The sequence below is a fragment of the Hyposmocoma kahamanoa genome, unplaced genomic scaffold (assembly GCF_003589595.1).
Source record: "Hyposmocoma kahamanoa isolate Upper Pololo Valley unplaced genomic scaffold, ASM358959v1 212, whole genome shotgun sequence".
NCBI classification, from domain to species: Eukaryota; Metazoa; Arthropoda; class Insecta; order Lepidoptera; family Cosmopterigidae; genus Hyposmocoma; species Hyposmocoma kahamanoa.
In genome coordinates, this window is record NW_020653733.1 from 315,668 (window position 1) to 341,060 (window position 25,393).

A 25,393-nucleotide genomic window follows, 5' to 3' on the forward strand; every position below is an offset into this window, starting at 1 on the left:
CTCTTTCTACTGACATTTGCGTCAGCTTTTTAAAATGACCTACTGCAATCTAGATTTGGTTAACCCGGTATGCCCGTCGAGATCCACCTTTCGTCACACTTCCGTCTAAATTCGCTTCGCTCTGTGTTGTTGGTCTTCAATAATCTGTCTTCTTAATGTCCATTAAGTAACCCCTTAGCGGTCAAAAAAAAAAGATAATTATTATAATATCTCGTAAAGCTACCCTCTGCGAGATGCCGATCATTTAATAGCTGTTAATGGCGCCGAGTCGATTACGCCGGTCTGGATTTGGATCGGGCCTTCGGCTCAAGCGACTACAAGCGATTAGTAAATTAACTAGCGTTATTGGGTTGGGGAGCATGAAAATTTCAAGTACTTTTTTCTTTTAAGAAATTTGTTTATTAAATTTGTATTGAATTGATGTTCAATTTTTTTTGTGAAATTACCATTGACTTACAATTATATGGACGTCGGGTCCGCGCTAAAAAGTGTCCGCACTTGTAAGGCGCTAAAATCGTATACAGAGCGCCAAACTCCGCTTTAGTCTCCATTTGTTCGACTGACAGCGCGATACTGCGATGATATTACAATTTAAATTTCGAATAGGTTGACTTGGGACATTTTTTTCGTGGTTTTTGTATTAGACCCGTCGTCCATTTATTTGTAAGCCAATGGAAATTACTCCATTATTTTGTTATAATTATTAATACAAAGATCGAACACTTAGGCAAAATTCCTTCGTGAGGTCCGCTAGGTCGTTCCATGGCCTACTTGGCATAGCGTCTGACACGGTTTGCTAGAAGACGTCGGTTCGAATCAGGTCGGACCGAAGGAATTTTTTCTAAGTGTTCGATCTTTGTATTAGTAATTATAACAAATTTGTTTATTGTTTACATCAGTCCAATTACTTGTGGAGCTATTTGGTAAAGGTAAGAGCATGTTTAGACATTGTGTATTTTAAGCATTTTCCAATTCGCTGTCGGTCTGAGCCGATAGGGGGAAAACATAAATTAAAATCGAATTGTGTAACCTATTAACCAGATAATCTTGCTAACGTCCAACCGATTCACAAAGAATGTAGTTCAACTTAAAATAAAACGAAGAGCCGTAGAACAAACGTGAATGCACTTAATTACAACAGACCAGAAACAATTACTTTTAATGTTTTTGCATTCTTACCACGCCGACGCCTCTCGCTCTTTCTCTTTTTCGCAATGAACGGCGAGGACTTACCTGAAAGAAACAGAAACTTGGTAAATTGATTCTGCTAGATTAGATGTTCGAAAATACTTTAATTAAAAATAGCACGGTGTATTTTAATGAAGTGGAACTGGTTGTCAACCCACGTACAAGCCCGGGTCTGACAAGCCTCGACACGACACATCGAAGGATGGGGAAAGGGTTGTGAGTCGTAGTCCACTCTGCACGTCATCGAAGGGTTCCGTGGGTCATCATGCGACGTAAATAAGTGATTAATAATTTAATGAGTTTAGAAAAGGCTGCGACAGAGAGTGAAATCTGGTATCAACTAGCCCTGTGACGACTAACTTTGGGTTACCTATCAGTAGTCCGAAACGACATTTTCCAGAAATAACGTTTGCAATTTTCATAACCTCGAAAGTAATTTTGAGAGGAAAATGTTTTTTTCTTTTAAACCTAACTTAACCTAACCTAAACGAACCAAATCGTGTCTTTGCGATAAACATTCAACATATCTTGAAAGAACAACGGTTTCGTTATGATTCGGTTTTCGGTGTAATGAAAATTCGAACAAATGTTATGTCGGTAAAAAATCGAGTTTGTGATAGGTTACCCTAACTTTGAAGTTAGTGTTGCGGTTGCATTTTATTATTTAAATATTCTGGAATAATAATAATAATAATAACGCTCACAATCAACATAGCCCCGCACTAGGGAAACCCCGTGTCGCGGGTGCCATGGACACACACATAGACAACCACAAATTACACCCAAACTCACGAGAGAAATAAATGTAGGCCATACAAATATTTCTCCCGGCCCGGGAATCGAACCTGGGACCTCTGCGTGGCAGTCCGGCATGGTAACCGTTCGGCCACGGAGGCAGTTAAATATTATCATTATCGTGTATTTTTCGAGTGCAGTATTTATTATTCGTCGTGAATTTTTTTCTATAATTTAGCATTTCACGATAATATAATACAATACTTAAATCATTGACTTACAATTATATTAAATAATAAAAATTGCTACCGAAATTTGGTAGTTTCTGAGGTTTTTTTGTTGAATATTTAAATAGAAATGTACGTACGCATTACAAATTCGGTATTTATCTGACGAGAACAGGTACTGCACACAATTTTAATGCTTTTTACTGATTCTAATTAATGATTTGAATGCTATTTACTTATTTAAAAGTGGCGATGGAAGCTTTACATCTCATAAAACAACAGTAAGTGCGCGGGACATAGTGTCAAACCCAAGTAAGCCCAATAATAACGTACGGCTGAGGATTAAACCCTCTCATTCATCGTATAGCATTTAAAGTCGTTCCACACCATAGAAAAAGTGAAAACGTTTTTTTACCTCTTAATGTTAGGGTATTTCACAATCCTTTTGCTACAAATACGATTCTAAACAGTTAAAAGAAAGAGCAGTTTGTTTATTAATAAATTTAAAGACAGAAATAAAAAAAACTGCTCGGGAACCCCTCCCGTCAATGTAAACAACAATTAAAATACGAAACAATAACAGGCCCCAGATCCCACACCTTGTAGCAACAAAGTGAAGTTGTTGTACTTTTTTACATCGAGGAAGAAGTTTCCGTTGAAGAAACCTTTACTACTAGTCATGTACATCGTCGCCCCGGCGCGGCGCCCTCGTCCCCGACGGCGGAGGGGTAAAGGTAATCGTCGATCGAATTGCATTTATATTTAATCGAAAGTGGGTCGATACAAGAGCGTTTACTTTCAAGTTCTATTGTCATAGGTTAGTTATTACTATTTCGTTTGCTATTTTTAAACCTTCTATAATTTACAACTGTAATGATACGACGAAAAAATATTGATTTATCAAACGATAACTTTTTGGGTAACTTTGATAGTCCAAGTGACATTTCGAAAAAAGGCATAAATTATAAAAAAGGTGAACTAACTGAAACTTTATACGTGGCAATTCCGACACAAACGGGCAAATTAAAAAAGGTACAAATACAGACTCAGACATTTTCCTTTTCAGGGCCATTAAAATATTGCATAATAATAAGTCATTTGGAGACGAGATAACTACGATGCAGTGTTCTGAACAAGTCTTTTAAAAAACAACAAAGAGGCAAGCCTCGTTAATAATTCAACAAGTTGAATATTAAGGCGAAAATATTTGTTGAACAAATTTCGGGCGTCCCACTAACCGCCATTGTGTCGGCACCGTGCTCAATTGAGTGTGGGCAAGTGTTTGCCTTACCTCACCTCGAGCCCCGATGTTTTTCCTTTCGGTATATATTGCTCTTTAGCACTGACGCCTTTTAGTTTCGTTCAGTTACGTATATGTGGTGAATTTAAAAAAAAGTGCCAGAAATAACGGTTTTTGTAATTACGTACTTATCGCTTATAGAACAAGTCAAAGTGCATCCTTTTCATATATTTATTCACGTAAAGATAAACCTGTTCTTTCGTCTGAATATTACTACTTGTAGTGAACTTTGACGCGGTTAGTTCGCCACGTAACAACCAAAAACAAGCAGTCTGACTAGAATAGTTTTGAATCTTCTTATATATTTTTTAGTGCGTAACAGGTTCTTTGAGAACTTCTGAAAATGTCATAACTTTATAATAGCACTTACTAACGTCAACTTATATTTAATTAATAAAAATTATAACAATATTTAAATACACACTGTAATAATAAAAAGTACCTACGCGTGTTTTTTGTTGCAAGCAATAAGCGTTAATTAATTAAGATAACGGTGGCTCACCGGCTCAATTAATTTTGCAGTTTGCAGCCGGCGCGGGCGCGCAATTCGCTATTGTCGTCGGCAAGACAAATGTACGACGTTTGTACTTACATAATGTGTATTTATTGCTTAATATGATAATACGTCAATAACTAATACATACCTAATTATTTATTTCTGCATAAGAAATATCGAAATGTTGCACTTTCACTCGAACGAAAGCAAAATGTTGGCAGTGCTTTTGCAGTAACACACTTTAGGTTAATAGAAACACTGTGAACGTATATATTTTGTGGCGAAGTTGCATGAAATTGCAAAAATTGCAAGTGTTAAGTCTTTAACTGTCAACACCGCGCGTGCGATTTGCGATTATAAATTTTGTGTTGACGATTTTAGAAAAGAGGAACATAATTAATTGTAGGTACATAAGAGAACCCTATGTGCTCAGAGGGATCCCGAGGCGATCAATGCCTTTGAAGTTCCTTCCATTCAAATGCGGTCACCTAAAGGGACGGCCTAGTATTGATATGTTTGGATTTTGTTCCAAAATCTCTTTGATATTTTATTACTTTCGATCGGTCATCGGGTCGTGTCTGTAGAGTTAATGTCGTGTTTGTACCCGTCTTGGGGTGTGCACATTATTTTAGTTGACTTGTTGCAAGCACGGAACACAAAAGATCCATTTATTCTTCTATAAAATTTTGGCCCAAAACATGTACCTCAAGTACTATTAAATATTATTCAATAAATAGCTAGCGAATTCATAAAAAAATAAAATAGAATTTATCAATCACTTGTATCAAAATCATCGTTCGAACATACGAATGACTGGCAACACAATAATTATACATATATTATAGCAATGCATACATACTTCAAATCGGGTACCCAGCTATCGGGATTAAATAAAAAATAGGTCTAATCGTCTTTTGAAGGTCTATAAAAAATACTTTACTAATTCTTTTATAAGTTATTAAATACAAGTCCATTATTATATTATTACAATATCTAATATTTGGCTAAAAGACTATATCCCAAGCTGTTAATCTCTGTTTAAATGTCACGTAATGACCCGGTTGACATGTCCGTCATAGAGATTTTTTTCTGTGCTTGATACGTGTCTGTGGACTATTACTATTTGTGTTTTTGATATATTCATGGCTGACTTTTGGCTATTCCGGATGTTCTTTCCATCGAACCCCGAGAGGATGGAAAAAATAAAATCGAACCCGATTATTAGCTGTAAGCAAGTGTGTTGACAGCTGTCAAATCATGACAACTCACGTTTCGTCGAACGGAATGTCGTTTATAAAATTGTAGAATTACATTTTTCAGAAATCTGTTGAAATTAAAAAGATTTCAATTAATGGACCCTTTCCTACACAATTTTAGATTTTTTTAACGTAATTTGTACCTCATTTGACAATTTGGATCAAAACTGAAAACCTCCTTTCAGTTAGGAAATATATAAATGCAGGTTTATGAAACAAGATCGCATTAGAAGTGCACGAGTACAAACAAACATTGCACGTGTACGCCTTTGGCTTGTTTATTGCAGTGTTATAATTATTACTATATATTAATTCACGGAGTAGGTAGAGATACGTATAGAATCAAATAAACCGATACATCTAATTTGAAGAAAGTATTTCCGGTGAAATGTTGTTGCTTCCGTTGTTCGTCGCAGTGATTGCCACGCAAGGTAAGAATTTTTCAAAAGTATATTTTTTACTATTTCAAAGGAATGTAGTTTTAAAAGTTTTAATATTATTTTGTTCCTTATACGTCGAAGAGATTTCTCCCTCTTTTTTTATTTAATTACTGACCAATATTACATATAATACTGTTCATTAATGATCTATTGGGATTGGTTAGCAGTGATTGTCTAGCATAATATTATGCCGATGATATAAAGATTTTTGATAAAATCGCAGAGACTACAGATTGTGTAAGGCTGCAAAGGGATATTGAAATGCACTCAGGTTGGTGTCGAAATAATAATATTATAATGTTAGCAAGCGTCATCTACTGACATTTACACGTAAAAAATCCTTTGCATTATACATATGAATTTAAAATATAAATAATGTGGAATGCAAACGCGGGACAGTAATAAAAGATCGGGAAGTGTGAATTGATTCCAATCTCTCTTTTAGACAGCATTATGACTTATGTAGTGTCAAAGTGTAATAAAACTATGGGTTTTCTAATGAGATCTGTGCGACCGTTCAGAGATCCAAGCAAGCAATTGTTGTTTTGTATAATGCGTTGATTCGAAGTGTTCGAGTTCCGTGATTTGATCTCCATTTACGATCGACGTAAAAATATGATCGAATCTATACAGAAGCGTTTCTTTTGACATTATAACGGCACTAAAATGGGTTTAAGACGTAGGCTTTCATCATATAAAGATAGGTTATGATATTTTAAAATCATCTTAGAGAGTAGACGCTTTTCGCACTGTTTTGCTGTGTTATATAAATTAGTCACCTCGTTGCGGGATGTTAGTGAATTGTTAGATCAGGTTGGGCTTCTGATTGAAAGAAACCGCACGCAAAAACTTTTTTATGTGCCAGTAACGACATACAACGTGTCGTACAATGATCCGTTGTTTCGTATGTGCCGGAATTTTAATAAGGTTAGCATATATCTAGATTCCACAGACAGGTAGATGTATTCCACCATCTCTAATAGTAATATCTTTTATCAAGGGACTAAAACAAGTCAATATATATCCGAGGCTTAGCGAGGGTGTCTATTACTCCGAGAGTTTTTATTGGCTTGTAGTCTTTATGTGAAAACTGTGATTTTCACTGCGATTGCGAGAAAAAAAAATTCAATCATTTAAGCTTTACAACAAAATCAAGGACCAAAATTCTGAAGTTTTCGCGGTACTTTTTTCCAATCGGACACAGATACAACAAACGCAACAAAACACCACGATTAGCGGCCTTTGGCAATCATGAGCGTCTTTCGACGATTTAAGTGCCACGTCGCGTCACTAAAATGGTCCATACATAAATGCATAAACGTGGGAAAATAATATGGTGTCACCGTCTATGCGGAAGAGACACGGAATTAAAACCGAGAGCAGTCTTAGAACGTAACATTTTTGTAATTGTGGTTTTGTAATGTAGACCATTTTGTCTACAAGCACTTTTTGATTAAATTTTTTTTAACATACTAACTTTGATTTTCTTTTTTGTTTTTGTGATTATTTTTATGTGTTGTTTTTGTAAATTATTTTGTTTCACTTATTGAACTACCTTTAGGCACAAACTAGAGCAAGTACTAGCTGATTGAGTTTGTCTGGGTCACTACGTAAGGCTGCACTGACGTGTTTTATACCATGAGAAGTGAAGAATTATTTATAGCGTCTATGAGGTCTCACAACTAGGTTTATCATTAATTATTTATTATTATTTTTTAAGTCCGATATTTGACTAAATCAATTTCATTTCAATGTTGTGTACAATTTAAAAAAAAATCTCATTTGTTCCAAGCTAAAGAGTATTATAGTATTAAATTAGTATTAAGTATCGTACATGGCTTAAGAATGGTCACTGTGGTTAAATAAATAAATAAATTAATTACAAATTAAATAAAAAAGCGCATAGCGGATTGGGCGCATACTTCCATTGTCATATTATTGTCAATTACGAATGTTTTATTTTCAGCCCTCCCGTAACGCTGTCGATGTTTTGTAAAAAATACCTCATTTCCTTCACTGAGCATTATTTACAAAATGAAATAAATGAAAGTGACAACAATGAACTGCTCAGCTTGAAAACAATTTTTATGTTTGTTGTGTACGACGTACGTTCTGCTCCATTACAGTCACTTGAACAGAACATCCGGTACATGAACCATTAGATGTACAATAATAGTAGGTATTATATTAACTTTAATTGCTTTATTATTATTTAATTTGCGTACTACTCGTTCGTATGTATTCTATAAATACGTTAAGCTCGCAAAACGCCGAGGAAATTTGACAAACAAACCGCAATTTCCGTAAGTAGTATTACAAAATGAGAGGCATATTCAAAGGCAGGGAAGACTGAACGGGATTGTAAAAACGGCCGGGGGCCGAGAATCTGTTTAGGGCCGTTCCAGATTTGGTTGCGGTAATCCCGCCGAGCCGGAGATGTACCCTTGAGTTACCATGCTTTAAAAATTCTCGGTATCACCTTTGTTTTCACTTTTCAGATTAATTACTCTTTGGCAAGCACGGGCATCCGTCCGACCACGTTAGTGACGGTCCATCGGTAGAACGGTCAATCATTAAATCCACATATACCTATAATATAAACTTGTAGATCGTTTACATTACTATATAATATTGTGTTCATATTGTACTGTTGACTCCAGCCTTTACAGACAACAAATGTTTTAGTTTACAACATATTGTTATATCTAATATTGTTACAGAGTTGCTTGTGAAGGAAATAAAGATTATTATTATAATATTGTCTATTTATGTATAATACATTTATGGTAGGTCTATATAATAAGTGCTATTATTTAATTATTTTGCAATATTTAGCCTCGCGGATGTACTCTCTTCGCCACAGCTAGGGTTGGTTAGAAGAGATTTCTTCTAGATATGGCGTGTAGCGCGTGTGATATCGTAACAAATGATGATAAATAGTGTTATTGTTAATAATTGGATTGTTGTGCTATTATGTACTATCGGATTATGATAATGGAGTCCCAGTGGACGCGGATCGGGCCGTGCGCGCTCTTCTCACCGGATCGCGGCTGCGTGTGCGGACGAGCGATTGGGATAACTTAATTTTCCGCTAATAATCGCCTTAATTATTGCGCTTCACTAATTTCACTGCCCTTTTACGCGAGTCCTTGGGCTTGCGAAAAGGTTTTGGGACACAATTTAAGAGGTGCCGGCGGCGCCGCAAAAAATTTTTTTTTAAATTCCCGTACCTTTTTTTAAACTATTATTTAGGCAAAGGCGAAAGCGATGCCTCAAAAACATCTCATCTGTCACATTAAGCAGCCGCCATGTCGGCCGTCACGTCTTTTTCTTTTATTATTTATCGTCTCAAGTAATCTTTAAAATGTAAAAATGTGTCTGAAAGGTTTATTTCCATTTTGGTGTTTAGTTACAATTTTTAAGAAGTAAATATTTGTTATGTTACGTATTTCTGTTTAGTAATAGTCAGCGAACGAAGTTTTTTTAATATGGTTGTTAATAAGTTTTACAATACGTTTTTTAAAGCGTATGCCTACTCGAGAATTTGCACGGCGCCCGACTTACCCCTCGGACCAGAAAACTATTTCTAGCTCAAGCAGTTAGCTCTATTTTACAACTTAGATTCGAAACAACTTAAAGTTTTATGTGGTGTGTGGAGTGGATGTGGATGTGTGGATGTGGAGTGTATGTCTAAGATGTGACAGTGTAGGTGATGTATTTGCTTACCTAGTGTGTGAGTGGCAAGTAGGTTTCACGCGAAGTTTATGAGAGGGGTGTAACAAGAACTTAACGACTGATTGAATGTTTGTATATTGTCAAAGAGTTATTCAATTAATTGTAAAAGTATAAAAAATGTCTAACACACTCCAGCCATCTTGCTGGAATCTCATTTCTTTCTTTGCGGTACGATTGTAGTGTCTTACACTTCAGACAGCAGAAATTGCTGTATTAGTTAGGAAAATATTCCATTAAATTCAAGACATTGTAAAGCACTTTGCTCAATTAGGAAAAGGATGTTACGGTCGGCTAAGACTCCAAGGTTTGGACCTTGTCGCCCAGTGGTGGGCCGAGTGGTGGGCCGATTGGTGGGCCGAGTGGTGGGCCGATTGGTGGGCCGGGTTGACAAACGGCCATTAGTTCGGTGAAATTAAAGGGCGTAAACTCAACTTTTTATCCCCGTGGTTTCAAACAGCCTGTGAAGAAGACTTAATGTAAGTAGATTTCAATTTTTGCTTGAATTCAATTCAAGGTTGAATATGATTTCAAGCGATCTATAAAAGTCGAATACGAATACACGAGGCCCAATCTTTTTATGAACATGCGCAATCGGGATTTGTTTAAGAAATTGCAAATTTTTACATTAGCAAAGTCGACGGCCCCGAACGATTGTACACGCATATAATTCCACTAGAAAAACGTTTAAATGTTTAACCTTTTTTCATAACAAACGGAAACGTTTTTTACAGTGTCATTTTATGTTAAACCGTTTACCGATGAGATAAAACCGATAAAATACTGAAACCAAACACGTTTTGCGGATTAAGGGCCGGCGCACGGCTGATGGCGATCGGTGTTTGTTAAACGTGTTTGCCGCCGCTCGAGTCCAGCGCACGCGGCGGTGGAATACCTGCTTAATCCGATTAAATACGGGATTCGCCGTAAATTAATATGTTATTAATTTACATGTGGCTTACTGAATCTCCTGTTTGACAAAATATTTCAGCAGCTCTTATCCGCGCGGAGTCGGCTTGAACCGGCCCGAAAAAGCTTTATATCCGTGCAATAACAGCTTTTTCTGATCGATTTAATTTGTAACGATAAATGTGGTGGCGAACCTAATGAGGTGTCGGAAGGATTATTATATGGTGTACGGAGTTCCCCAACGTCAGGGGCTGCTTTGGGAATTGCAAGGTACTCTATAGTGAATTGGCGAATCTTCATCTTGCAAAGGCAAGAAAAACCTAACTGGCTCAACAGTCCAACCACGAAAGCCAGCAGCTGTACAGCTCCTTGTGAAAGAGTTCGTTCAGGGTAGTCCTGCAGCCTTCTGCCACCATTGCTGGTGAAATTACAGGCACTTGAGACTTGTCAACTTACGTCTCAGGGTGACGGGCGCAGTGACAGTGCCCTTCAGATCTTTGTGATTTAAAGTACTGAGTGGCACTGCAAGTGCTACGGACAGGCGTGTAACTTACCGCCAGGCGTACGACTTGTTCGTCCTGGCACTTGGTACCATAAAAAGCCAGCTTCGAACCTCGTCATGATTTAAATCGATGAGTTCTCGAGGGATAATTCTGTGCGATTTATGCCATAACAATTTTTTTGATAGTAAGTGATGGGACGAACAAGTCGTGCGCCTGACGGTAAACGACACGCCTGTCGATAACAGTTGCTGTGCCACCCGGAGCTTTAAAACACAAACAGCTGAAGAGCAGTGCCTCAGCGCCCATCACCCTGAGACTCCCGTGTGCCTGTAATTACAAAACTGGAACGCGGTAATGCTTGCATTACTGCTTGGCGGCAGAAATAGCTATGGTGGCAGTACTTCTTTGGATGAACTCGTTCACGAGGAACTCTACAGGTACTAAACAATCCTCAAAATGTCCAATACACTCTTTCTTTGCGCGAGACACCAATCGATACGCAAGCCATAGCAGGCTATACATTCCCGGACTGTCACCGAGGTTTGTCATTACACAAAGCACTACAGAACAAGCACACCGTCTGATGCTCTTGGCGTGAGTATGTCCTCCTCAATATGCGAAATCGAAACAACTGTAGTACATTTGGTGCGTGTTCTGTAACATTTTTGTACACGTGCACTATCTCGGGTTCTACACTTTTCCTGTTTAGTAACCAAAACAAAAATAATTATCGTTATGCACAAGTTCGGGCTATAAAAATACAAACGCCAATAATTATTCGCCCCAGAAACGGGCAGGTGCAAACGACTTAACTTAGATACATAGCCCCAAAGTTATGAGCCAAATGTGCTTGCTTTATGTCAGCACAAAACAGCTCTCGGCGCAAGAAAACTGTACTTTGACCTATCTTTCGTACCTCGGACTTTTGGCCGATAGTTCGAACCATCATAAAGTTCTACTACGGCAAGCTGACTGTGAATAGTTTTCCAAGATCAAATACAATACACCTATAAAAGGCTATAACTCATATTAAATGCATACAACACAAATCTACATAACTTCTAAGACAGAATGAAATCTATAGCATATGCTGCTTCTTCCGAAGAAACATTGAGCATGTGAGAAGAGATTGTTGGTAATGAGTTGGAATCTCAGTTTTTGTATATATCTTTTGCAATACCATCTAACGCAAAGAAAACAATTTTACATTATAATATAATGAAAAGTGCTCACTGACCCTTGCCATATAAGGATCTTTGGATCCCATATAAACTGTGTTATGAAGATAATTTTCCAAGTTATTAGCGGCGATACAGGGAGGCACGGAGGGGCTCGGATTAGAGGAACCTTTTAATGAAGGGACACGGGCCACTGCCCGCTGTAATTCCTCTCAATTAATATCATTAATTTCTACCTTGTAAATTACACATTAATTTCTAAGTATTCATTTTAATTTAAAGTTTGATTGGGTATTCAAACTGTTTTTTTTTATTTATTATTAATTAAATCATTTTACTAGAAATATTTTTAATCGTACTAGAAAAACATATTTGACAATTGAAAAATAAGCATATAAAATAAATAAAGCGATATTCAAACTATGATAGGTTTTATTCAGGTGTTGATGTAACTACGTGGAATAGCCATAAGCAAACACTTTCAGTGATTTCAGTTGCAGAGCTTTTACTCTGATGGAACCTCGTTCAGGCTCATTGAGTTTCAGCTGTGACATTTCTTTTAAGTATCTTTTATTGTGTCAGAAATGTAGAAACATTTCTTTTAGAAAAATTTCCACTAACTTGAGAAAGTAATTTATATTGTGCAAATGATATTCTATAACCTAACTTGCGACTTGGGGACGTCGTACTCATATTTTGTCTTTGATAATAATCCTTAATATTCTTGCACGTGTTTTTAATTATCCAATAACTATAATGATCAAACCTTCTGACTTTGATATGCGAGTACTCTCGTGCTTTCAACCCTTATAATTGATTGAAACTCAATTCTTGTTGTGACTTCTCACATGTCACTCGCTTAATACATTAAATGTTTTCATTAAAAACGTCATTGAAGTTGAAAATTCTACTGATTACATTTCTTCGCCGAACGCCGCCATTTTATACGTTCATACGTTTGTAGCGATATTCACCGCTACGGGCTAGACCAAGCCTCGAGCACCGCCGGCCAAGAACTTTGCGTATCTTGCTCATGATTCAGCGAAGAGAGCGAGGATTGCCACCCATCTATAACCAATCATCAATAGTAGCACATCTGGGCACAGGTCTGTTTCAATATATCTCGTGCTAATCAGCCGAAAAGAAATGCCATTATACATCTTTGCTTGTCTTAATGGAGTTCATAAGCTCCGTGATTGAGCTGTCAGAGGCCGATGACGACGAGCCGATAGACACGTCAAACTGTCGCAACTCGATGGGAAGAGTATGCTTGAGATATAGAATATACAGTCAACAGTATAATATAATGTATAAATAAGTAAACAAATGAGATAAACCAGTCATCATTAGCAAAATCGCTACAGTCCGAGGGGTCATAGTTTCTGGTTGGCTGAAGTGCGAAATTTTTGTGTGACTGCACTGGCATAGGGTTATTGTATGTGTGAGATTAGTGGCGTCGATTTACTATTCACATTAACCACTACTACAGCAAATTGCAAACTTTTAGTTAAAACAAATAATTTGTTTTGTAATACTAATAACCTAATACTAGTAACAGACTAATGGAGTATTTTCACAAAATATACATATATAAATATTGTGGTATTAAAAACATCGTCTGATTCAATAAAATAATTTTTGTCAGCAAACGTTACATTTTACAAGTTCGTTTTTTAGTTAAAAATGTTCACTGTCAGAAATATATGCACGCCTAAATAGTAAAACCATAAAAGTAAGTACGCTCAAGAAAAATCAAGGTATAACCAGTAAATGATTGATTCTATTTTGTTAGTGCCATCTCTGAGTTACATTTTTGTCTAATTTGAGTGTGTTCGAAAGCTTTTTACGATTTACAATAACAAATATAGTTGGGTTCCCTCAAAAGTTCAAAAGTTACGAAAAAATTATGAAATGTTAACCATATGGCAACATTACGCAATATTAATTTTCTATTAATAAAGCTCTGAGTGGCATTGCCCTGTCATGGACAGGCGTGTCGCTCATCACCAGGCGCACGACTCGTGCGTCTCGTGACTTGATGATGTCATAAAAAAACATAGTTTTTGGACGCGGTGTGTAAATTCAACATTTATGTATTCAATCTGGAACCACAAATGTCGAAGAGGTCATTATTGTAACTCGGGTCTTATTGCGTAATTTATTACAAAGGATTTTTAAACAATTTAGAAGCACTTTGAAAAGAAATCTTATTTGCTAGAAATAGGGGCGATGTCGCTTGTCAATTGTCGTGATTCGGGTCGGCAGCGCTGTACGTTTGGAGGTACACTTAGCTTTTGTAATCATTATTTTTATTGTTTCATTTAGCCTTTTCTGTGCATTCCGTTCTGGAATATTTGATTGTCTAATTTTCCTTACCTTCATCTTTAATTTAAGAGCGAAGCTCCTCTCGTTGTAGAGCACCCTCCATATTTGAATTATTATTTTAATTACTGCCTATTTCAGTGTCTATACTCATTCTTAAAACCAGGCAGTTCAACTCCAGACAGAAGGCACAAGATTTACTATGAGCTCTTATAGCAATCCTGATTAAACCAGTAAGTTGAAGTGCTTGTCAAGTTCCCTCTATGACATTACAAAAACAAGTCAGTTTGTAGGTAGTTTAAGTTGACCGCTCATAAGTCCTTTTTTTTCTCACTAACCCCCCGCGCAACTTTTTGCACGTTACAAGTTTGAAGCCTTGTTGTCTGTCTCTGGCATCTTAGCTCCCAAACGGAAGGGTCGATCTCATTTAGTCGATTTTTTTACATGAGGGCTAATTTAATCGGGATGTTTGATGAACATCTGCTAAGCTGCTTGAAGATCATCAGCTCTTGTCCCAGTTGTGGAGGGATCCCAGCCTTGTGAATGTTTATGTCACTTCCACTTGGTCATCCACATTAGGTAAGTCATCATTATCCCTCTAATATCCCACTGAACGCCTTCCGGTTCGTGGTCTCCATTCGAGAACCTTTCTGCCCCAACGGCCGTCAGTTCTACGAGCTATGTGCCCTGCCCACTTCAACTTGCTAATCCTTTGAGCCATGTCTTCTCCGGATATCCTCATTTCTGATTCGATCATGTAGAGAAATGCCGAGCATTGCTATGGCGACTACTTACGATCGCCGTCGGCAGATATCGTCAGGGTTCGGGCCGAGGCCAGGCCGAGTGACGTGACACTGGATTTGGCTCGCAGGTTTTCAGTCACATTTGAAGGAAATAGCGACCGAACTCATTTTAACATAATTGACATTTAACTGTATCTGCGACCGAACGGTTACCGTGCCTGACTGCCATGCAGAGATCCCGGGTTCGAATCCCGGACCGGGAGAAATATTTATATCTATGGCCTACATTTATTTCTCTCGTGACTTTGGGTGTAATTTGTGGTTGTCTGTGCGTGTGTCCATGTGTCCATGGTACCCGCGACACAGTGTGTCCCTAGTGCGGGGCTATATTGATTGTGTGCGTTATCATACTTCATTTTTAAAATGTCCAGAACGTTCGTACTATCAATGTCTTGGATTTTTTTTATTGTGTTTTTGTATCGTATCTGGCGGCGACATCGGCTGGAGATAAAATAAATCTAAGATAGGTAGATTCGCTCGTCAAGATTGATGATAATTTGTAAGTTCGCGGGACAACTACGATCATTTGTCATAAAGGGCTCTATTGAACTTTGAGGGCTATTTTTATGTTGCGTTGAATCGTACGCAGAACCGTATCACTTGTATCTGAAACCTGAAAGTTATATCTGAAAGAAAGAAACAAAAAAGTAATTTGTTTACAATAATGAGTGTTGCCCGGCTTTTTTTACGTACAGTGTTCAACAGCAAGTAACGAGTTTGCAAGTGTACAGCGAGTGCACAACAGAGGACGCGACGTATTTGAAATTAAAATAACAGATGCTGTGTACATGTGCGCTATTTCTGTTTGCAAGAGAAATGCGCACATCTCAAGAAAGAGTGGGTATTTAGTTACGGCCAGAGCTCGTTAGGAGGTCATTAGCAGCAGCGCCGCAGCCGCCCTGCGGACGCACACTGAACTAACACGGCCTCAACTCGCTTCGCATTGTCCTAGTTTTGTTTACTTGCACTTACGTCTCAGTACGCTAGATAAATACTTATAACCATAAACATGGCAGTACGCGGAATCCGTGTAATTTTAAAATATTCGCATTTCGTTCCTTTCTCAGTTGAAGTGAAGTTCGCCTTCAAAAGAACGTTCTTCGGTCACGTTTCAAACTTTAATGGATCGCGTTTCAATCATAAAATATTACAACTTTTCCCTGAACAATGTTAAGTAAGCAACAATGGGGTCTTCAAAATAAAAACGAACGGTAACTGAAAAGTGAGACTTAATATTCAGACGTTTTGTGCTATACATTGAAATTTTCTCTTATATTAGATAACCTGAATTAAACTAAAAATTCATAAAACTGTGAAATCTGAAATGATTTTTCTTGGAATTTATGCACAAACATGCGCAACCTAATATTATTCGCGAACTCTCCATGCGTAGCACGTTTTATTCGAAATTAAATATATTTTTTTATGAATTGCTACAGCATTGGCGAATATTTTGAGGCGACACATCTGATCAATGTTAATAATATATTACAAAACGAGCAATGTATCATTGAACATTTGCATATGACCATTGTGCGAGTACCGAAGTTGGTTTTCGTGACGTACGTGATACACAACCGCTTTGGCTTAGGTTTTACAACGTTGAAAAGAAATATAAAAAAACTTGCATGTTTCGAACTTTTAGATTTAAAAGTAGTTGAAAATCAGTCTGAATTGTTTCAGAATTTTATACTCATTTTTTAATTACTTCAAGTCACACCCTACTTTCGGCTGTGGCATTAGCTTAGTGTGTCGTTCTGCGCACCGCTTTTAAACTTGGATTTATTTGGATATAGTTCGTGAATTAATTTTTTGAACATCATTTTAATTTATAGTTCTATTATTTTATTCTATATTTATTTTTTTTGTGATATTCCAACGTACGCCTTTGTTGTAAATATATTTCCGAGACAAAGTTATTATTATTATTTCGGATACATGTTTTGGCTCTTTCTTCCCTGAAAAAGAGAAATATTGAATTTTTAAACGGGAGGAGCGATATTATTTGTGAATGGTACAGGCCCACAGTTATTATTGTGAAGTGTATATATAGTCATGTTTCCACATTTTTGTCAAATAATTAAAGAAATCGTTCTTCTAAGACAGAAGTGTGGGCCATCAGCTTGCATAATGCCCAATTTTGTGTCCATAGTTATATGACACGCTGGCAACGCGATTGTCGTCTCGCTAATGATCACATGTTCGTCCGCCTTGCCGGTCTGTCGCACTATCGCAATTTGGAACATAATACACAAAAAAAATTGTGCACAACATTATTATTGCATTTAAAATGGTAATGGCTAATCAAATTAACTTCCTATGGTATAATAAAGGATCTCCAATCTTCTCCTGAACATCAAATTACAAAGTATTCATAAAAATCAACCATTGTTCAGCGGACACAGAATGGCGTAACATGCTTGATGGTTTTTGCGCTTTTCTTTCAACTGACAAGCCTTTATCATCGCCTGGAGGTATTAGGCTCGGTTCTCAATTAAACATTTTTTGGAAATTCAATCGCAGGTCAGTACATGCGTCTAAACGTGGGACCGGAAGCAAACAAACCTTTCGCTCGCTAAGCAGGTTTTATTGCAAAGTAATTATAATTCTTGCCGCAGCGGGTTTTTAAATATAAACAATATTAAATTACGATCGTGCTCCTATAATTCACAAGCACGGCACTCAGCCGAGTCGAAAATTTGTGAAAGAAAATTTGTTTTACGTTGGAACACCGTTTTAAATTTTAAATTAAATGTACATGCAAATCGTGTTGGAAATTAATAACAATAACAACGAGGCATATTATACTTGTCAGTGCTGTGACTATGTTTGTTTGTGTCGCTTGGGTACAGTAAATGAATTTTATGGGGAAATATTTTGAACAACGAAATTACATTTTCCAAAATGGAGGTCTCAAAAATAGTTTTTTTTAATGAAACACAAGTGCGCATTTGACTTCCATCTCACCTGATTTTCTTCTGCCTCCAGCCTTGTTATTTTCATTGCTCGACGTTCCTAGTCTTTCATTGCCATACATGTTTTTTCCTTTCTCTTTGCTTATGACCATCACCCATGTGAGTCAGTCGCTTAGCACTGCGCTCAGTACCTTCGGGTTCTCGAAGTTACGGTTAATGAACTCTAAGGGCTGTGTTTGCTCCGTCAAAAGAAAAGATTACTTTTACTTTCGGTTTCTTTTTATTCAGAATGTTGCGGTTCAATGACATTTTTATGTTGTTCAAGATTTTTTGCCAAATTTATTATTTTATTTTGTTGTATCCTAATTCTCTCCTAATCCTAAGCAAGTCTCGTATAAGCACAAAAGTGGGGAGGATCTGTATTTAAAAGATAAGCCTGGTGGGAAAAGAGCAGTAGGGCTCTTCATGAAATAGCTCGTCCAGGGAAGTACTGCCTTCTTACCTACTTCTGCCACTAAGTAGTAGTGTTAGTAATACTGCATTTCGGTTTTGAGGGGTGCTGTTGAAATAAAGGCACATGGGACTTGAACTTATGTGAACTTCGAAACGTGCGGTTGGGCAATTTACAATCTGATCCCCAGAGCGTCTTTGAGATTTAAGTTTGAAGAGGTTAACATTCTTACACTAGCGTCACAGTACATTTACGAAAATGTTATTCATATTAAGAAGAATAGAATTTCTTTTATTAAAAATAGTGACAGACATAACATTAATACGAGAAATAATACACTAGCTGTTCTTGACAGTCTTCACAAAGTAACAAATTCGTTTAAGGGGTTAATGCATTGAAAATAAGATACCGGCTGATATTCAAAATTTGTCATGTACGAGACTTATAACTACAGTGAAACAAAAACTTTATACTAAAGGTTATTATTATACAGCTTCTGCGCTTGAATGATAAAAATCCCGTCATCAATCAGTTTGAAATAAATAGTAAATATAACGTGAAACGCTCACACTCAACATAGCTCCGCACTAGGGAAACCCTGTGTCGCGGGTACCATGGACACACACATAGACAACCACAAATTACACCCAATAAATGTACACAGAAAAAAAGGATTTCTACTAATAAGAAAGAGCAATTTCTCAAAATATTTGCTAATTCTGAAAAAATAATTATTAAAAGTAATAAAATATTGTCATTACAAAAATACTGCTTATCTTTTTCTAATACAATTTTACTCTTAACTTTATTGTAACTTTTAGACAAATACGTTCAATTCAAGATTTTATTTCATTCCTAATCAATTAATTGGACATTAATTACATCAAGAAATTTTTACCTCTTACATCAAATTTAAATAACCTTAAATGAACTCGAAATTGCTTGGGTATATTTTAAGAAAACATATTCTTAAAGCAACATTTCGTTGCGTTTTCATAGTCAATGTTGCCGTGACATGTCGCCGAAGGCGCACGCGGTAACCACTACTTTTACTTGTGTTTGTAGTCATAAAAATCATAAACAGTCATTTATCCAAAGAAACAATACGTAGTATCTCTAGTTTGTTAGCGTGTTATTTGTAGTCATAATTTAAGAAATTTGGTTTCGGCATGAAATCAAACTACACTTGTAACAAGCACAACTTTAACATGCAATTAGTTCCATCACGCCACTGCTAGATGGCATTAGTTGCACTCTGAAACGCGCTATCGTTTTGTTAAGTTCAATAGTATAAAGTCATCTCATATATTTGGAATTGTTAGTACTTTCTGCCGTTGTAGCATTTATACGACACTGAATGTTCGTTGTAGCACTTATACGACACTAAATGTTCCTCATGTATTTGAGAAGATTCCGTCCTATTTCTGCTACTTTAAGGTTTGGCACTGAACTGTGTGCTTTCACGCCAATGAGACATACCGTTGGGTCCATAACCCTGTAAATTTACCCTTTTTGATATTAGAAAACATAAACCTTCAGTCAAATAATTAAGTACCTCTCAATTTTTCATTCTTTTTTTTTTCAAGTCAAAATCGGACATTTCTAATAACAAATAAATATTTTGTTGAATCTAGAGTGGCTTTGTGACTTGAAGTAAATTAATTTGCTTTGGATTAAATATTTCTGTCTTGTAACGAAAATACACTTTTGAGACGTTTTTTTACTATTATCAAGTAATTATTCTCTAGCGTCTATAGGGAGAGGATCGTTTTGTTGGATTTAATAAATTTGCCTTCATAAAAAGAATTTTGTCTTTTTCTAAGTAATCTGTTTTTACCGTGTAGGCCATACAAATATTTCTCCCGGCCCGCGAATCGAACCTGAGACGTCTGCGTGGCAGTCCGGCATGGTAACCGTTCGGCCACGGAGGCAATTTAAATAGTGTAAATGTATTGAAATGTATATTTACAAGAGCTGTTCATTCTTCTGAGGGGAATCTGCCTTGCGAATGAGCTGTAGGGTTTAATCAATATGACGGTTTGAAGTGTAATTTGCTTTCCTATGATTAAAATGATTTCTGTTTTAATTTTTGAATGTCTCAGGATGAAGGGCGCAGCGGCAGTGCCCCTCACATTTTGTAATTTAAAGGACTCAGTGGCACTACGACTGTTACGGACAGGCGCGCCGCTTACCACCAGGTGCACTACTTGTTCGTTCTGTCACTTGTATTATAAAAAAGAGATTTCAACAGAAAGTCGATTTTTCAAACTCATTTACCAACGAAATTACTGCAAATCACATAAACAATTATTTCCAATATAAAAACGAAAATAGCACACATGAGCAATTCATCTACTTTATTATAATCACAGATAACCTCCCAATAGATGCGCACCACACATCCGTGCAATTGATCATATATGTATAAAATTTTGCAAAAATTCATCACTTACTTTCGACCATGTATCAGACCCGTGCGCATCTCCTGATATTCCTGTATTGTTACGCTGGTTTTGGTGAAACGAACTATAAAAATGACTATCTGTGCCGTGAAATGGCTTGGAAAAACATCCAGGACCTCAAACTTTCAAAAAGATGGAATCACGTTTCACCGGTAAGTTATAACTACGTTATTTACAAGTTTGGCACAGGTCAGATTAAAATGGCTAACACTACAAAATTACAAAGGAAACTGATCTCTCGTTGATGTCTTTCTGACAGGTCTCTTTCTTTTATTATGATCTTACAATTAAGCGTCTCTTTTTGTCGAAAACACGTGTAATACTAGGGTTGGGAAGATTTGAAATCGCCATCTTAATCAGTATAACAAATATTATTAGTATATTACTTTTTTAACTACGTTTATAGAAACCACTTAATGTTTATTATTCTTCGATTACGTTTGGTGTGAAATTGGTTACATAAATTAAAAATAAGGTATTTAATCAATAACTGTTGTAACTATAGTGAAAAAATAGGGTGGGTGGTTTGCATTAATATTAGACATAACTGGTTGAAGACTGTACCACCTCAGTCAACCGTGACCATGGGACATGTAAAGGGCCCGAAACGTCGGTTTGTTTGAAAAAACAAATATACGCGATTTAAATCCGGAAAAATAGTTTCATTTCCTACATAAATTAGTTTTATAATATATTATTTTACGTCTTCTTTGATTATATTAATAGTTATTCTTGTAACGTAATACAATGAGTAACAAATTCTTGTTTTATCTGATCACCTTACATTGTATGACCTAAACCTTCAATTATGACGTTATTACCGCCATAATTACTTTCATTAGTTATATTTTGTAAATACGACAACTTATAGTACTTAAGTACCTTGTTTTCTTATAACTTCTTTTTTCCTGTATCTAAATATCATCCTGCTGTCGTAAGTCATTCAATAATTTACATACATACTACCGTCATGCCTGTCTCCCATAGGGGTAGGCAGAGCTTTGAGTAAGACAAGCTGACTTTAGCCATACATATAGGACACCATTAAAACCAGGCCCTCAGTCGGCTTTTACGATGAGCAGCTGATACATTCTAAGCTTTTTTTTTGCTTCCAGATCAGCATGGAGGAATTTAATAATTTGTGTTACAATATTATCGTTTTTATTGACTAATTGGGTGCAGAGTGGTAAAGGTTGCCCATCACTAGCTGTAAGTACAATTTGAGTGTATTTCTAGTTCGACCTTGAACTAGCGAATCAGAACGTCTTAATTGCATTCCCCGCGTCTCTTGCCTTCCTCCGAATTTGGTGAGCACGGTTCAGTACAAATTTTCAACAGGCGGCATCTATTAGAAGGTTATCTATGATTATAATCAGTAAAAAATACCAATTATAGGACGTTAAACTCACTACATTTAGGAGATGTCTATAGAAGATGAGACAATCTATCTTTTTCGCGTGCACCTGCGCATTGCTAATTACTCTAACTCGATCTTAATCGAGTTCACTCGCTACATATGTCTTTCATAGGTGTGAAAGAGACAGCTGCTCGGTAGATAGTAATTTACTAAAGCAGGGAAACTCGGTGATTGACAGCTTACCTTGCCAGCCAACCAGTCAGGCATTTAGCTCTAGGGTGAAATTTTGTTTGCTCAAAATTAGTTTTAATATAGTGTGGCTCGATTGACAAATTTCTTAAGTCAATCCGATGGAATCGCCCGTGATCGGTAGTAATGTAACTAAAGCGATGACAGTCTTCAAGGCAACGAATATTTTTGATTGAAGCGCGAAGTTAATTCGCATGTAGCACTTTACAAACGACGTTCCGGATCCAGGGATCAGTCTCTGTTTTTCAATGACCACGATTTCTATGTTCATGAAAGTTTTTCACATAACTAGGAAAAGAAAGAGATTTGAGTAAATCCTTTCACTCAAAAATTAAAAGGTTCAAAGGATAATTATCATTGATATTTATAAAATTCAAATGTCGCGTCATGTGCTTGTATCAGAGACGTATCCAAATGTGTCAAATGTTAATCCCAAAAAGTCACAAACCAAATCGGTTTCCCAAAGGTTTTTCTTTGTCTTCATTTAGTTTTCTCACTGTTTATCATTTTTAGTCAAAAAGTAGGATAATTATCCGATAATTATCAAAGAAAATCATTGTTTTGATAATTTTGAACACTGAAAATTAGGTATTATGATAAAGTGGGAACAATGCGTTAACAGAAGGCTTAAACGCCAAGAGTACGTATTCACCGTGCATGTATATTATTGAAATGAGCTTCTCTTTCTTATGCTAATCGCTGACGCCGGCGCTGTCACCGAGTGCTCGAAAATTATTGTCATTCACAACAATAGAATGAAATGTCCGTCCTTGCTTCACAAATTAGTTGGCTGTTTTTGATTATGTTATTACAATTGGAAGACAAAAAGAAAATGACCTAGTACCCGTTTGGATTCAACAAATGAGTCCAGGGTCACAGTTTAGGACCTACTACTGTTTTAAGTCTTCGAGTGGTTACACACGGCAACTTTGAATTTTTTAGTTTTACTTAATTTGGAACCGACGCAGACGCGCGACGCGCTTATAAACTAGAAGTGTAGTGACGCAATCGCGCGTTTGCGTCGCTAAAGAAGACGATCATCTGCTGCATCGCGTTTGGTACAGATTTTTTAAAATGATTTTAAAACGATTTTATAAAAATTAAGTTTTTAATAATATGATGCTTTTTACTAGGCTAAGAATTAGTTATACCTGAGTTGCTATCCAAGTCAGGGCTCTGCTTAGATCGAACTGGATTAGGATTAAACAGCTGAAGCCTCAAAAGTGCGTGCTCAGGCCCGTGAGATGTCACACATTACTATGTGTAATTGTATATAAGCATATCTTGGAATATATTTACATTAGATCGATGCGAAACGGGCGCCTCACAGGGCCGAATTTCGAATTTGTATACTCATTCAGATATTTCAAACGTACGGTATGGTATGGTAAAAAGGAATTCTCAATAATACTGCGTGTTTTTTTTTGTATGCATGTTACGCGATAACTCCGCCAATTGTGAACCGATTTGGATGATTCTATCTTTGTTGGAAAGGGAGTACCTCAGTAGAGGTTCCATATAATTTTGAAGAAAATATTCCACCTCTAAGGGTGGAAGGGTGGCTGTTCACGCATGAAGACTCATTTTTATAGATAGATTATTTAGTGAAGTGTTAAATTTTATAAGGAGCAATTTTAAATTTTAATGGTTGATTTTGCTGTGCTCCAATTTAAGAGTTTTTCTGTCTATATACTTTAAGCAGTGAGAGTGAGCATCGAATTTTGTTATCTCCTGTGTCAAGTCCGAACAGTGGCGAACTAGGGGACGAAACCGGGTTTGCGTACTTTCTGGTTACCGATTTCAGTAAAACCTGCCAAATAGTTTTTTGTACTCTGTAACGAGATTATTCAAATATTAAGAAGACGGGTAAAAAGCATTTTTCAATACATTTTTTTTTTTGCGTTTTTTTAAAAATAATACATAGTGACGGGACGAACAAGTCGTGCACCTGTCGGTAAGCGACACGTGTGTCCGTAACTGTTGTGAAGTGCCACTCATAGCTTTAAATCGCATGGATCTGAGGGGCATTACCACTGCGCCCGTCGCCCTGAGACATAAGTTGACAAGTTCCATGTGCCTGTAATTTCACCACCACCCTTACCATTCAAAACCGGAACGCAATAATGCTGACATTATTGCTTGGCGACAGAATTAGGTAAGGTGGCAGTACTACCCTGGACGAACTCTTACACATGGAGCTGTATTGTTACTAAAACTAAAATGCATATTCGATTAAGGCACGATATCAATAGATGATCTAACTGATACAAGTCGAACTGGACGTGTCGACGAAGAATTAAATATTCAACAACGTGTTTCGAAAGTTTGTAAGACAATAACGATGACAGACGTACATTACAAAGATACCCTAACGTCAGTACAGAGTACTAAAAAAAAGACCTCAAAAGTCATTCATCCCCTAGTTTACCACCCTTAAAGGTCGAATACATAATTCAATTTTAAATGGGACCACTTCTGAGGTACCCTCTTTCCAACAAAAGAGAATCATCAAAATCGGTCTACAAATGGCAGAGTTGCCGCGTAATATACATACACAAAAAAATAGTAGAACTGAGAACATCCTCCTTTTTTGAAGTCGGTTAAAAATAGAAAGTAAATGTATTTTACAACAATATACATACGTCGTTTTTACGTGTGTAGGTATTTCAATTGTCTTATTTGATATCGCGAACCAAGATGGACTGACATTATTGACATTTCGCATTCTCTGTTTATCGCGTGTACGAGTATAATATAACAGAAATGTCCTGTTCCCTCCTGTCGTAGCAAAGGCGAATGTCATGATTTAACAAAATGTTCCTTTATTTTGTTTCAACACACTAAAATATGTTGAGGATGCTCTTGTTAAT

At 36.7% G+C, this 25,393-nt stretch overlaps 1 protein-coding gene and 2 long non-coding RNA genes across 6 annotated transcripts in view; 2 read left to right on the forward strand and 1 right to left on the reverse strand.

Moving 5' to 3' along the window:
* The window catches only part of LOC113227642 (prothoracicostatic peptides-like), a 93,873-nt gene that overhangs the window by 43,220 nt on the left and 25,260 nt on the right, over nt 1-25,393 (reverse strand). The gene's annotated exons all lie outside the window — the stretch shown is intronic.
* LOC113227643 overlaps nt 3,498-25,393 on the forward strand; it is a 54,589-nt gene continuing 32,693 nt past the window's right edge. Inside the window, exons 1-2 of the long non-coding RNA XR_003310220.1 lie at nt 3,498-3,629; nt 5,527-5,633. This is a non-coding gene — a long non-coding RNA (uncharacterized LOC113227643). The remainder of the gene's footprint in view (nt 3,630-5,526; nt 5,634-25,393) is intronic.
* LOC113227644 lies at nt 6,550-8,235 on the forward strand. The gene is made up of 3 exons (XR_003310221.1): nt 6,550-6,569; nt 7,609-7,817; nt 8,141-8,235. It is a non-coding gene; the product is annotated as an uncharacterized LOC113227644 (long non-coding RNA).